Consider the following 12,949-nt stretch of genomic DNA (forward strand, 5'->3'; position numbering starts at 1 on the left):
TCCTTAGGCTTATAACCTGTATTCAAGGTTGAGAGGTGTGAGTGACAATGTTCTCTCATGATTCCAGGCCTTTTAAACACCATATTCCTTATAAACTCCACTCTCAGGACTTGAGAAACCAGGAATTCAGAGTCCAATTTATTTGTTTATATGTTTGTTTACTGAATACTGGTTAAGCATCTAAAAGCTGGGAGCCAGGAATGCAGAGATGAGTATAATATGACTTCTGACCTTAAACAGGATACAGTTCACTTGAATAGACAGATCCATGCATTAATAATCATGACAAGGTATGAAATCTAAGTAAGCCTAGGGCTTAGGTCTGGGATAAATATCCTAAGAGCATATAAAAAGAGAAATGGAAGGAGAGAGAGAGAGAGAGAGAGAGAGAGAAATGTCTATCTCCATCTAGGATGAAGTAGGGGGAGGGGAGCTTCTAGGAGAAGGGGAGTCTTCAGCTGAATCTTAAAGGGTATCAGGCAAATAAAAAGGGAACAATATTCCAGGAAGAAGGAAGGGAATTTTCAAAGGCAGAGGTTGTGGAAAAAGCATGTCATTTTTTTCAGAGTATGGTTTGACTGGAATCCAGGAAATTGTGGACATAGCTGAGGGACAACTCATTCTTAGTACCATGTTGATGTGTATGAATTTTATTCTAATGGCCATGTTATGGACTGTGTTATGTCCCCCTAAAAATGTATATGTTGAGGCCACAGTCCCCAGTGTGATGATATTTGGAAATAGCCTTTGGGAAGAAATTAGGATTAGATGAGGTCATGAGAGTGAGTCCTTATAATGGGATTAGTGCCCTTATAATAAGAGGAAGAGAGAGAGAGAGAGAGAGAGAGAGAGAGAGAGAGAGACCTGCCTTTGCCATGTGAGGACACTGTGAGAAGGCAATCGTTCAGAAGTCAGTAAGAGAGAGCTCTCACCAGAATCTTACCATCTTGGTACCCTGATTTTGGACTTCTAGCTTCCAGAGCTGTGAGAAAATAAATTTCTGTTTTTTAAGCCACCTAGTCTATGGTATTTTGTTAGGGCAGCTCAAGTAGATTAAGATCAGTTGGCTTAAGACTTTTCTTGCGGTGACTTTTGCTTTTCAAAGCCCTCTCAAAACATGTGCAGTACTATAAGTATAAATTTATCTTAGATAGTGTGCCTCTCTGCTGTCTAAACTGTTGACCAAGTCAAGCAATCTAGTAGGGAGAGTAGAAGAATGAATTTTTTCATTTATTTGATACGTACTTATCAAGTGCCTGTTTAGTGCTAAGCACTTTCTGTAGTGCTGGAGTTTCAGTAGTGACTAGGACAGATCAGTTACTGCCCTCGTGTGGCTTACCTCTTAATGCAGAGGGTAAGATGAAAACAAATACAAGTGCAAGGTAATTTCAGCCACTGCAAATACTAGGAAAAAACAAAACAGGGCGACATGGCAGGGTAGAGGCTAGTTTTCAATAGGTGGTTAGGAAAGTCTTATGTGAGGACCTGCATTGGCCCTGAGATGTAGGTAACAAAAGAGTCACCACATGAGGTCTTGGGGGTAGAGGAGGCTGTGAGTGATGGGAAGGTGGGAGCAGCTCTGGAGTTGAGAGGCTGTTTGTGGTCTGGGGAAGGGATAAATGTGAATAGGATTAGGGGTGGAGATGGAGGGGATTTTGGGTGAAGGATAAGTGGATTTGGGATGTATTTTGAAGGTTAAGCTATTGGGAATTGGTTGAGGAGAAAGAAAAAGAAGAGACAAGTATGACCCCAAGTTTCTGGTTAAAGTAACTGGGTAGATGATATTGCCATCACTGAGAGCAATGAAATTCGTTTGATGTTATGAGATTAAAAGAACTAATTGTTGCATTCAGTGAACCTGGGTGGCTTAGTCAGTTAACTGTCCCAACTCCTGATTTGGCTCAGGTCATGATCTCGGGGTTGTGGGATTGAGCACTCCCTTAGGCTCTGTACTGGGCAAGGAGCTTGCTTAAGATTCTCTCTCTCCCGGGAGCCTGGGTCGCTCAGTGGGTTAAAGCCTCTGCCTTTGGCTGGGGTCATGATCTTAGAGTCCTGGGATCGAGCCCTGCATCAGGCTCTCCACTCAGCAGGGAGCCTGCTTCCCTTCCTCTCTCTCTCTGCCTGCCTCTCTGTCTACTTGTGATCTCTGTCAAATAAATAAAGTCTTCTCGGCCTTTTGGCTAAGATCAAGTGTAGTATCTGTTCTTATCAGTTTAATAAATAAAGTCTTAAAAAAAAAAGATTCTCTCTCTCCCTCTCCCTCTGCCCCTCTAAACCCCTCTTAAAAAAAAAAAGAAAATTCCCAAAATTTGTTTAGGTGTCCATGGACTTGTTTTTAAAAAATTGACTTCCTTCTCCACCTACAATCACCATCATCTCCAACAGTAAGAATCAGCCAACAGTCTGACTCTAGAAGAGACTTGGAGCTTCCACAAAAAAATCCATCATACTGACTACAGTTAGGGACCCTGCCCTCTGGTTGTGTCCTGGAGTTGTGTGGCCACACGGATGGAATCAGATAGATCCAGAAAAGACTTGCCAGAGAATTGCCTGGTTAGACCAGGTGGAGGCAAGGGAATTCCCTATTCCTCTTGGAGTTGGATTATAACCCACCATTGGCGTGTTTTCTCTCAGATGCAATTCACACCTTGCCCTTGCTCTGCTCTGTATCTCAGGGAATTCTCTTTCCAGGTAGGTCTGGCCAGTTGCATTCCAGACAGGTTTAGCTCGTGGAAAGCCCTGGCAGAAGACTGCAGGGCAGGAGGAGGAGAGGGACGTTGGGTACAGCTATTTCCTTGCTTTTCAAAAGTTCGCATTATGCCACTTTGCTTTTATGAATGACCTATGTTAGCTTTGTTTTTGCTAACCGAAGGAAATTGCAAGAGAATTCTCGCTGTTAAGAAAAAAAGGAAACAAAAATAACATTCAGCATTTGTTTTGCAGTGAGCCATTATAGAGGCAGAACACCCAGGGGAGTGAGAGCGGCCCTCCCAAGCTCCTTCCCCAGGAACTACACTCAGCATCTCAGCATCCAGCTGCCATAGCTGTGAACTGTGTCTGTGAACATCTGGGCTTTGTCTCAATTTATTTTGTGCATCTATTAATAAGATGTGTCCGAAGACATCAGAAAAGCCAAAGAGAGTTTTTTTTTTGGGGGGGGGGTCTGGGAATGCTCAAGAATTTTTCCATAGAAAGTAATGGTGATTGCTTTTTCACTTCATGCCATTTTGGCTTATGAAAGACTTTGTAGTAATGTTTTAGTAGGGGAAATCTGTATTTCTTCTTTTGCCCTGTCCAGGGTGAGACTACTCTCTCATGAGACAGCTACCTTCACAATGCCCAGCTTCTGGATGGGGGACCCTGTGCCCTGTTCCTAACTCTTCCAATGGCCTGTGTCTGGGCTCTGATGATGACACTTCTTGTATAATTCCTCCTGCCTCAGGGAGGTAGTGGGTTCCTTGCCATATTATCTTTGCTTTCTGGGGTCTTTGATTACCTGTTTATTCAATCCTTCAAATTCAGTTCTCTTTATTTCCAAGATCCGGAATGCTTTCTGGTTTCTTAAGAGGACCCTGACTGATGATGTATATTTTGTATGAGGGGTTCTGAGAACCCTAAGATGTTAGGTGATCAGGTTGTAAAGTTTTGCATTTTATGGCTCTTTTCTAGCACTCTGATATCCTCACCCATAAATTCTCATCTTTCTCCTTCCTTGTCCATACATTAGTCTTCTTTTTGTTCTAGGAAAAATCAAATTCATTCCCGGTGCAGAGCATACGAACTGTTGTCTTCTCTGCTTAGAAAGCTTTTCCAGATCTACATAAGGAGCCTCTTTCCTAAACCAACTGGATATCTAGCTTCACAGTTTCAATGTTTCTACTCTGATGCTCTTCTCCACTGGATTGGGTAATCAGGAGTTCCCAAATGAGCATCTTTGCACACCCTGTTTCCAAAAAGCAAACCCACGGGCACTTTCTTTTTGAGGATCTACTTAGGGTATTTGAGAATTCCATTTAGTTTTATAATCTCTTTTTTTAAAAAAGATTTTATTTATTTATTTGACACAGAGAGATCACAAGTAGGCAGAGAGGCAGGCAGAGAGAGAGAGGGCAGGCAGAGAGAGAGAGGAGGAAGCAGGCTCCCTGCTGAGCAGAGAGCCCGATGCGGGGCCTCAATCCCAGGACCCCAGGATCATGACCCGAGCCAAAGGCAGAGGCTTAACCCACTGAGCCACTCAGGCGCCCCTAGTTTTATAATCTCTTAATAACATAGGCCTTTGAAGGTAAATTTCATGTAGGCATTGACTGACTTTCCTCAGCAGTTAAGGAAAAGAAAAAAAAATCTTTTTTTTTTTTGGCCTATAATATTGTCTGGATGTATTGTGGAATGTTTTTATTTTGGTCGACTGCCTTAGTTGGAGAACAGTAAAAACATTTGACAAAGCTTTTTTTTTTTGTAAGTAGAGAAAGCTGTGATTAGAGGCCAGAAAGACCCCTTTGATAAAGCCTATTTTGCTTGAGGGTCTACTATTAGATTTCCATATGTCTGGCATAAGTCATGCTTTTAAAATGCAACTGCCCTTTGGGGAATCCCATCAGTCCTTCTCCTGTTGTTGTAAATAGTATAATTAGCTTTTCCCCCCTGGCTTCTGGATAGATCAGATTCTGAGGATACTAAGAGTTTAGAGGAAGTGGTAAATGAAAGTAGGGTTGATTTTTCAGGAACAGGGGTATCCAAAAAGGGCTGTCCAGGGCATGTTGGCATGTGTGTGTACATGTGCGTGTGTATGCATGTGGGTGTATGTTTGCAGTCCCTTTGAGTGAGCAGGTGCCAAAAAGGATGGTGGGAAGCAATCAGAGCTTTTCCAAAACCATTTTACCAGGTCTGCCTCTAGAGGATGGTGTCCTGTTTAGAGGACTAAACATTCTGGTCTGTGGAAGATGTATTTTATTTTGTTGCTTCTTTCTCTCCTAATCCAAACAGAAACTCTACTTCGGAAGGCTTTAACTTTGATAAAGAGAATAATACCTTCTTGGAATGAAAGGAGTCAGGCTTCTCAACTTGTTTACACATTCCAATGAACATTTATGTACACTAATACAATAATTTCCTCAGGTGGTTGAATGTTAATGAATCATTAATGGTAAATATTCAAATCTCATTCCTGAATTTATAGGTGATGGTGGGAAACAGTGAAGGACTAACCTAGTTATCTAGAAAAAACCTTATTCTCTTATGTTTGATATGCATAAATGAACTTAGATGTACTATTTTTCATCTGGGGAAATCAGGATGCTATGATATCAGCAAACTCCAGAGTAGACGGCTATTTCAATATCCAGCCTGTTTGCTTTGGGGGAAGGAACAGCTGTTCATAAAGCAATTTACGTTCAACAGGTGAGCCATGACTCTGCTGGATGTGAAAGATATGGTGGAGTTAATCTCTAGAATGCCATTCTACCCTTGCTTCCTGGACTACCCATGGTTTCTAAAGAAAATGCCATTTAAAAATTAGTTTTCAGATTTTTTACATGTTTAATGGCCGTTTGCTTGATTTTCTGGAATTAGGAAATGATTTACATCCAGCTAGCAACCAAGACTGTATTTTTATGTTTCTTACTACCTATGTAATAGCTGGATGGAAAGTGGAGAATAGGTTTATATATTTTTGGTACTTACCTTCCCTGTTGGATCAATCCATTAGAATTGTTGATTTTTGTTATTATTGGAGTTTAGGTGACTCATTAAAGTGAATAAAGAGGGATGCAAATGGCATTTTGATCAAATAGCTGAGATGTACTCTGGAATTTGTAACACGAGGTAACAAGCAGAAGGACAAGATGCCAGCATTTCAAGATGGTGGAATAAAGATGGGTTGGGCCTGCGTCCTTGATGATATTGTTGAACCACTTCACTGGCCTGGACTGTATTTTTCCAGATTTCATTTTGTAGTAGTTAAATGTCTATTGCTTAAATTCTGCTGGTTAAGGTTGTTTCTTCCAGCCAAAGTCATTCTTAACTGATCTGGTATCTCAGAGCAAAGTCCTTTCCCATTTCCTCTCACACTCTGTTCCTCTTCTTACATTCCTTCAGTTAATGGCATCCACCCAGCTGCCTAAGTCAGAATCTCAGGGATCTTTCTCAACTCCTTCCTCTTGCTCACCTGCCTCCTTGAATATAGGCACTACATCTTGCTCATCCTTTCATCACCAATTCCTAGTACATTGTCTGGTACACAAAAGACACTCAAAACATGTTTGTTGAACTAAGTAAATTAGTGTGTTTAGATATTTAATGTCATGGATTAGTACACAGATAGTGAGCAAAGTGAAAAGGATAATCTTGTGAAATATTTTTTTAAGGCAAAAGGCTATGGTGAGGTTTTTTTTTTAAAAATTTATTTTTATTTGTTTATTTACAGCATAACAGTGTTCATTGTTTTGGCATCACACCCAGTGCTCCATGCAGTACGTGCCCTCCCTATTACCCACCACCTGGTTCCTCAACCTCCCACCACACCCCACCCCCTCCCGCCGCCCCTTCATAACCCTCTGGTTGTTTTTCAGAGTCCATAGTCTCTCATGGTTCATCTCCCCTTCCAGTTTCCCTCAACTCCCTCTCCTCTCCATCTCCCCATGTCCTCCATGTTATTTGTTATGCTCCACAAATAAGTGAGACCATATGATACTTGACTCTCTCTGCTTGACTTATTTCGCTCAGCATAATTTCTTCCAGTCCCGTCCATGTTGCTACAAAAGTTGGGTATTCGTCCTTTCTGATGGAGGCATAATACTCCATTGTGTATATGGACCACATCTTCCTTATCCATTCATCCGTTGAAGGGCATCTTGGTTCTTTCCACAGTTTGGCGACCGTAGCCATTGCTGCAATAAACATTGGGGTACAAATGGCCCTTCTTTTCACTACATCTGTATCTTTGGGGTAAATACCCAGCAGTGCAATTGCAGGGTCATAGGGAAGCTCTATTTTTAATTTCTTCAGGACTCTCCACACTGTTCTCCAAAGTGGCTGCACAAACTTGCATTCCCACCAACAGTGTAAGAGGGTTCCCCTTTCTCCACATCCTCTCCAACACATGTTGTTTCCTGTCTTGCTAATTTGGCCATTCTACTGGTGTTAGGTGGTATCTCAATGTTGTTTTAATTTGAATCTCCCTGATGGCTAGTGATGATGAACATTTTTTCATGTGTCTGATAGCCATTTGTATGTCTTCATTGGAGAAGTGTCTGTTCATATCTTCTGCCCATTTTTTGATATGATTATCTGTTTTGTGTGTGTTGAGTTTGAGAAGTTCTTTATAGATCCTGGATATCAACCTTTTGTCTGTACTGTCATTTGCAAGTATCTTCTCCCATTCCGTGGGTTGCCTCTTTGTTTTGTTGACTGTTTCCTTTGCTGTGCAGAAGCTTTTGATCTTGATGAAGTCCCAAAAGTTCATTTTCGCTTTTGTTTCCTTGGCCTTTGGAGACATATCTTGAAAGAAGTTGCTGTGGCTGATATCGAAGAGGTTACTGCCTATGTTCTCCTCTAGGATTCTGATAGATTCCTGTCTCACGTTGAGGTCTTTTATTCATTTCGAGTTTATCTTTGTGTACGGTGTAAGAGAATGGTCGAGTTTCATTCTTCTACATATCGCTGTCCAGTTTTCCCAGCACCATTTATTGAAGAGACTTTTTTCCATTGAATATTTTTTCCTGTTTTGTCGAAGATTATTTGACCATAGAGTTGAGGGTGCATATCTGGGCTTTCCACTCTGTTCCACTGGTCTATATGTCTGTTTTTATGCCAGTACCATGCTGTCTTGGTGATCACAGCTTTGTAGTAAAGCTTGAAATTGGGTAACGTGATGCCGCCAGTTTTGTTTTTGTTTTTCAACATTTCCTTAGCAATTCAGGGTCTCTTCTGGCTCCATACAAATTTTAGGATTATTTGCTCCAGCTCTTTGAAAAATATCGGTGGAATTTTGATCGGAATGGTATTAAAAGTATAGATTGCTCTAGGCAGTATAGACATTTTAACAATGTTTATTCTTCCAATCCAAGAGCATGGAACAGTCTTCCATCTTTTTGTGTCTTCTTCAGTTTCTTTCATGAGTGTTCTGTAGTTCCTCGAGTACAGGTCCTTTACTTCTTTGGTTAGGTAAAAGGCTATGGTGAGTTTTGATAAACCAGCCTTGCCCATCATCACCATCTTTCTACTAACTAAAATTCTTTTGTCCTCCTGATTATATGTTTCTTTTACACAGACATTGTTGGATGTCATATTTTTCTTCTTGGAATCTTTAAAGTATTTTTATGTTAAGATTCTTCTTTTGTGACATTTCTGTCCCTTCAATCAGTATTATTAAGTTACAGTCAGTGTTGCTGTTCTTACCTTTAACCTGACAGACATTCTGCATCTTTGTAATGACTTTGGCTAATGTCTGCCTTCTTCTTTTACATTGGATGATTATATCAATCTTATTCTCAGAATCTTGGGCAAGTTCTCTGTCTCTCTATGTGCAGGATGGGGATATAATGATAAGTCATGGGGTTCATAATCTGATGGAGAAATGGAAAGAACACCAGATTTGAAATGGAAAAAAAACCCTTAGGGTTTGTGTCATAGCAGCTCCTTATATTTATAATTTTAATCAAGTCAAGAAACCTGATCAATTTTGTTTTCTTACGACTATAATGGGAAGAAGAGCTATACCTATCCTGTCCTTCTCACAAAACTGTTGTGAGAATTAAGAATCCTGCAAGTGTAAGGCTTATGTCATGTGTCTATTCTGGGGTGCAGTGACTTGCACTTGAACCACACAGACTGCAAGGTTATTCTGGAATAGGAAAAGGTGAATCTCCAATGGATAAAAGATTAGCCAAACAAAAAATGTCCAAAAGAGCCTGCTTATAGAATCCAGGCATACTGTGAGGCCTTTTGTGCTTGAGAAAAGTTTCCAGTTTTCTCTTTTCTGTACAATGTAGAAGTTACTGGAAGAAGTGATAGGAGGATAAATTGTTTTCAGAGATATAAAAACCATTGATAAAGCTCTAAGCCCTATTTGGTTTTTCCCAGGATTGCCACACTTAGCTCCTAGCCTCAGAATCTGAGAACTGCTCTTAACCAGACGTCAGTTAGAGTAATTAGAACGGAAGTGTGGCACTTGTTCAACTTTTTTATGTTACAATAAAGAAACTGAAATTCAATAAAGGGAAATTACTTGCTTTAGGACGTAGAGCTAAGCAGTGTATGATCAGGACCTAGAACCCAAGTTCTTGGTTGCTGTGCTAAGAGACCCAGCCATGATAAAATCAGCTGCAATGTATTTCCAAGTAATTCATTGCCAAGAGGAGTTCAGGCACCAAGATTTTGAAAGATTTTGTTGTTGTTATTCTAAAGAAATGAGAGCAAAATTCAAGGCTATCCCTACAGTCATGCCCATCCCTACAGTCATGCCCATATTCCTTATTTACATTCCAACATTTCCTGAAGAGAAAATGTTGGGGATTACATTTAACCTTGGATATATCCATGAGAATGTTTTTGCATATGTTTGAGCTGTGTCCTAACAGTAAAAGTTTAAATACCATGATGTAAGATCGTATGATGTTCAAGAGAACCTCTGAGAGTCTGTCCTTCTATGATTTTTTTCCCTTTTAAAGGAAAAAGTATGACTTGAAATTTCCTGGATAAAATGTTGGATGAAGGAGGGTGCTATGCCCCTGGACACCCACCCCTCAAGAGGCACCAGCTACTTTTAAATCTCTTTTGGTTCATACGGAGTCCCCATCATATTGGATATTTTTACCACGGACTTCTGCATGCTTATTTATTAAATTCATTCATACCTTCATTTAGTTAGCAAGTGTGGAGAGAGCCTATATGTGTCAGACACCAATAAATGTAGATGAGTAAATAAGGAGACATTTGTTAATGTTTATACTTCCACACTTTTAGACTCCAAACGTAAGTAAAAATTATTTTTTTTTTAAAAAGTACCGGAAAAACTCCGGTGTGCTATTTCATGATTAGCTTCTTTGTCAAGCTGTGCTGTAGGACACATTAGAGCACTTAGTGGAAAAGAGTACATTTAAGTGGGCATTCAATAAATATTGATAATGATGGTGATGATGATAATGATGATAGCGATCACAGTGACAAGGATGAAGTGACCATGGCACCTTGCAATTTGTGGTAAACAATGGAAATTACACAGCAACTTCTGTTGTTGTCTTCCAGAGCAGTGCCTGAAAATGCTAATTAACTGGAGGGATTACTGCAAAGTCTCTTGGTAACAGGCAGCCTTTAATCCAGGCAAACAGTGGAAATCAGTATTAGCTGGATGTCTGGAATAAACCATTAATTGTATGAATTACAGTGTTTCATGGTAATTATAAATCTCTGAAGAGGGACCAATTGGGAGATGAATATTTTTGGAGCATTTCCGGGTGAGGTCAACATGGTAATGAGAACTGGACAGGGTCACTGTGTACTTTGGTGTCTGATTCAGCAGCCATTAGCTGTATCTTTGCTGAATTATGATGGCATTGGATCCCAGTGCTTCCAAACGTTGCTGTTGTTGTTAGCTACTCTAAAGCCATGGGTAATTTGTTACAGGACTCTGAGTCAGTGCGAAGGAAGCAGAGTTGCTCTAATAATGTTCAAGAACCTGGATCTGTGCAAAAAGATGAGCAAGATCTGGTATTCATCTGTTCCCATCTCACATAATTATTTGTTGAAGGGATAGATGAATGCTTCCTTCTCAGATTACTAAGGTAATATAATCGTTGGCCAACCTAACGGACTCAGATTTTATACACAGATCTATAAAATCTTATATAATATATTCTGACATGGCATTTTTTCTAAGCTCATTTTCTTTATATTCTAAATTAATCTGCACAGGGGGCTGGCTACTTTAAATCATATGTCAAACAAAACGGGTCACTTGATATGAATCTGTCTTTCCAAGTCTTAAGCAAGAATGCGTGCTCCTCAGATTTCGGTTTTTGGAATATTTACTTCAAATGAAGACTTGAATGAAGATGTGAATCATTATCAATGTTGTTATTTGTTATATCTGCCTTCTCTGGGGGTAGACAGGGCTAGAGAAAATGGGGGGTGGAGACTGAAGAAGAAGCAGGAAGTGATCAATTTTGTTGGAGGGCAGGGAGATAGGAGCTGAAATTTGTGCTGGCATGGTGTCAACTCACTGAGCTGAGAAGACAATGTAAAAGGGCCCAGACTTCTATCATTAGGGAAGGGAAGAATGACCAGACATAAATTATAACACAAGGGTTAATATCCAAAACACATGAAAAATGAATACATTTCAAAAGCAAACAAAATGAAACAAAACAACAAAAAATCCAACTAAAAATGGGCAAAGGACCTGAATATACATTTCTCCAAAGAAGATATATGAAAGGTCAACAGGTATATGATAAGACACCGAACATTGCTTGTCATTGGAGAAATGCAGATTAAAACTGCAACAGGTATCTCCTCACATCTGTTAGAATGACTACTGTCAAAAAGATAAGAGATAACAAATGCTGGTGAGGATGTGGAGAAAAGAGTACACTTGTGCACTGTTGGTAAGAATAAACTGGCACAACCACTGTGGAAAACAGTATGGAGGATCCTCAAGAAATTAAAAATAGAGCGATTATATGATCCAGCAATTCTACTTCTGGGAATGTATCCAAAGATAATGAAAACACTAACTTGAAAAGAACACTCCCATGTTCATAGCAACAGTGTTTATAATAGGAAGACATGGAAACAACATAAGTGTCCATCAGTGCATGAATGGATAAAGAAAATGTGGTGTGTAGGTATATATATATATATATATACCCACCACACACACACACACATATCAGACAATAGAATACATACACACAATGGAATGCTATTAATATTATTCAGCCATGAACAAGAAATCCTGTCATTCTCAACAACATGGATAGAAAGTGAAGGCCTTATGCTAAGTGAAATAAGTCAGACAGAGAAAGATACTGTATGATCTCACTTATACATGGAATCTTAAAAAAAGACCCCACACAACCAAAATTATAGAAAACGAGTTCAGATTTGTGCTTACCAGATTCAGGAGTTGGGGGAAGAAAGAACTGGAAGTAGGTTTCCAAGAAGCACAAAATTTCAGTTAGAAGATAAAAAAGTACTGGGACGTAATGGACAGTGTGGTGGCTACAGCTCACACTGCTACATAAAATATAGGAAAGTGTTTAAGAGAGCAAATCCTGAGAGTTCTCATCACAAGGGGAATATATTTCCCTATATTCTTTTCTTTTTATTATGTCTATATAGGATGAATCTTCGCTGAACTTATCATCTTCATTTCATAATATATGTAAATCAGACCATCATGCTGTAGGTCTTAAACTTATACAGAGATGCATATCAATTATTTCTCAATAAAACTGGAAAAATTATAACACAATACTTTTTTCCCAGAAAAAGAAATTATTTTACATTTATACTATGCTTTACCATAGCTCAGGTGCACAGACCTAACCCAACGAACTTCAACAGCTGTCTGAAGAAGGCGGCTAATTTTCACAACAACCTTTTAACGGAGGGAGTTTGTACCCTTTTTCAGAGGTGATAATAATAGATAAAAGACTTTACAAGGGCTTTTCACGAATGATGATCTTGTTTAATCCTTAAAACACACCAGTGAGGCAGGCGGCATTGCTATCTTCATTTTATGCGTGAAGAGACTGAGGCTTAGGAGCTGTTATGTCAATTGCCTGAAGTTTTACAGGCACTCCAAGCAGTCTTCCCTGATAGCTCATGTGTATCATGCTGATCCTTTGTTGATTCAGACGGGGAAATGAGGCTCAGAGAGGGTCAGTGGGTTGCTCAAGACCACACAGTAAACAACAGAGGGTCAAACTTAGATCAAATATTTCAAAGTTTA

General features: G+C 39.7%; 1 pseudogene; it reads left to right on the top strand.

Annotated features, from left to right (window-relative positions):
• Positions 1-2,160: 2,160 nt before the first annotated feature.
• LOC123937638 lies at positions 2,161-2,281 on the top strand (annotated as a pseudogene).
• The last annotated feature ends 10,668 nt before the right edge of the window (positions 2,282-12,949 follow it).

The sequence above is a fragment of the Meles meles genome, chromosome 2 (genome assembly GCF_922984935.1).
Source record: "Meles meles chromosome 2, mMelMel3.1 paternal haplotype, whole genome shotgun sequence".
Classification (NCBI taxonomy): Eukaryota; Metazoa; Chordata; class Mammalia; order Carnivora; family Mustelidae; genus Meles; species Meles meles.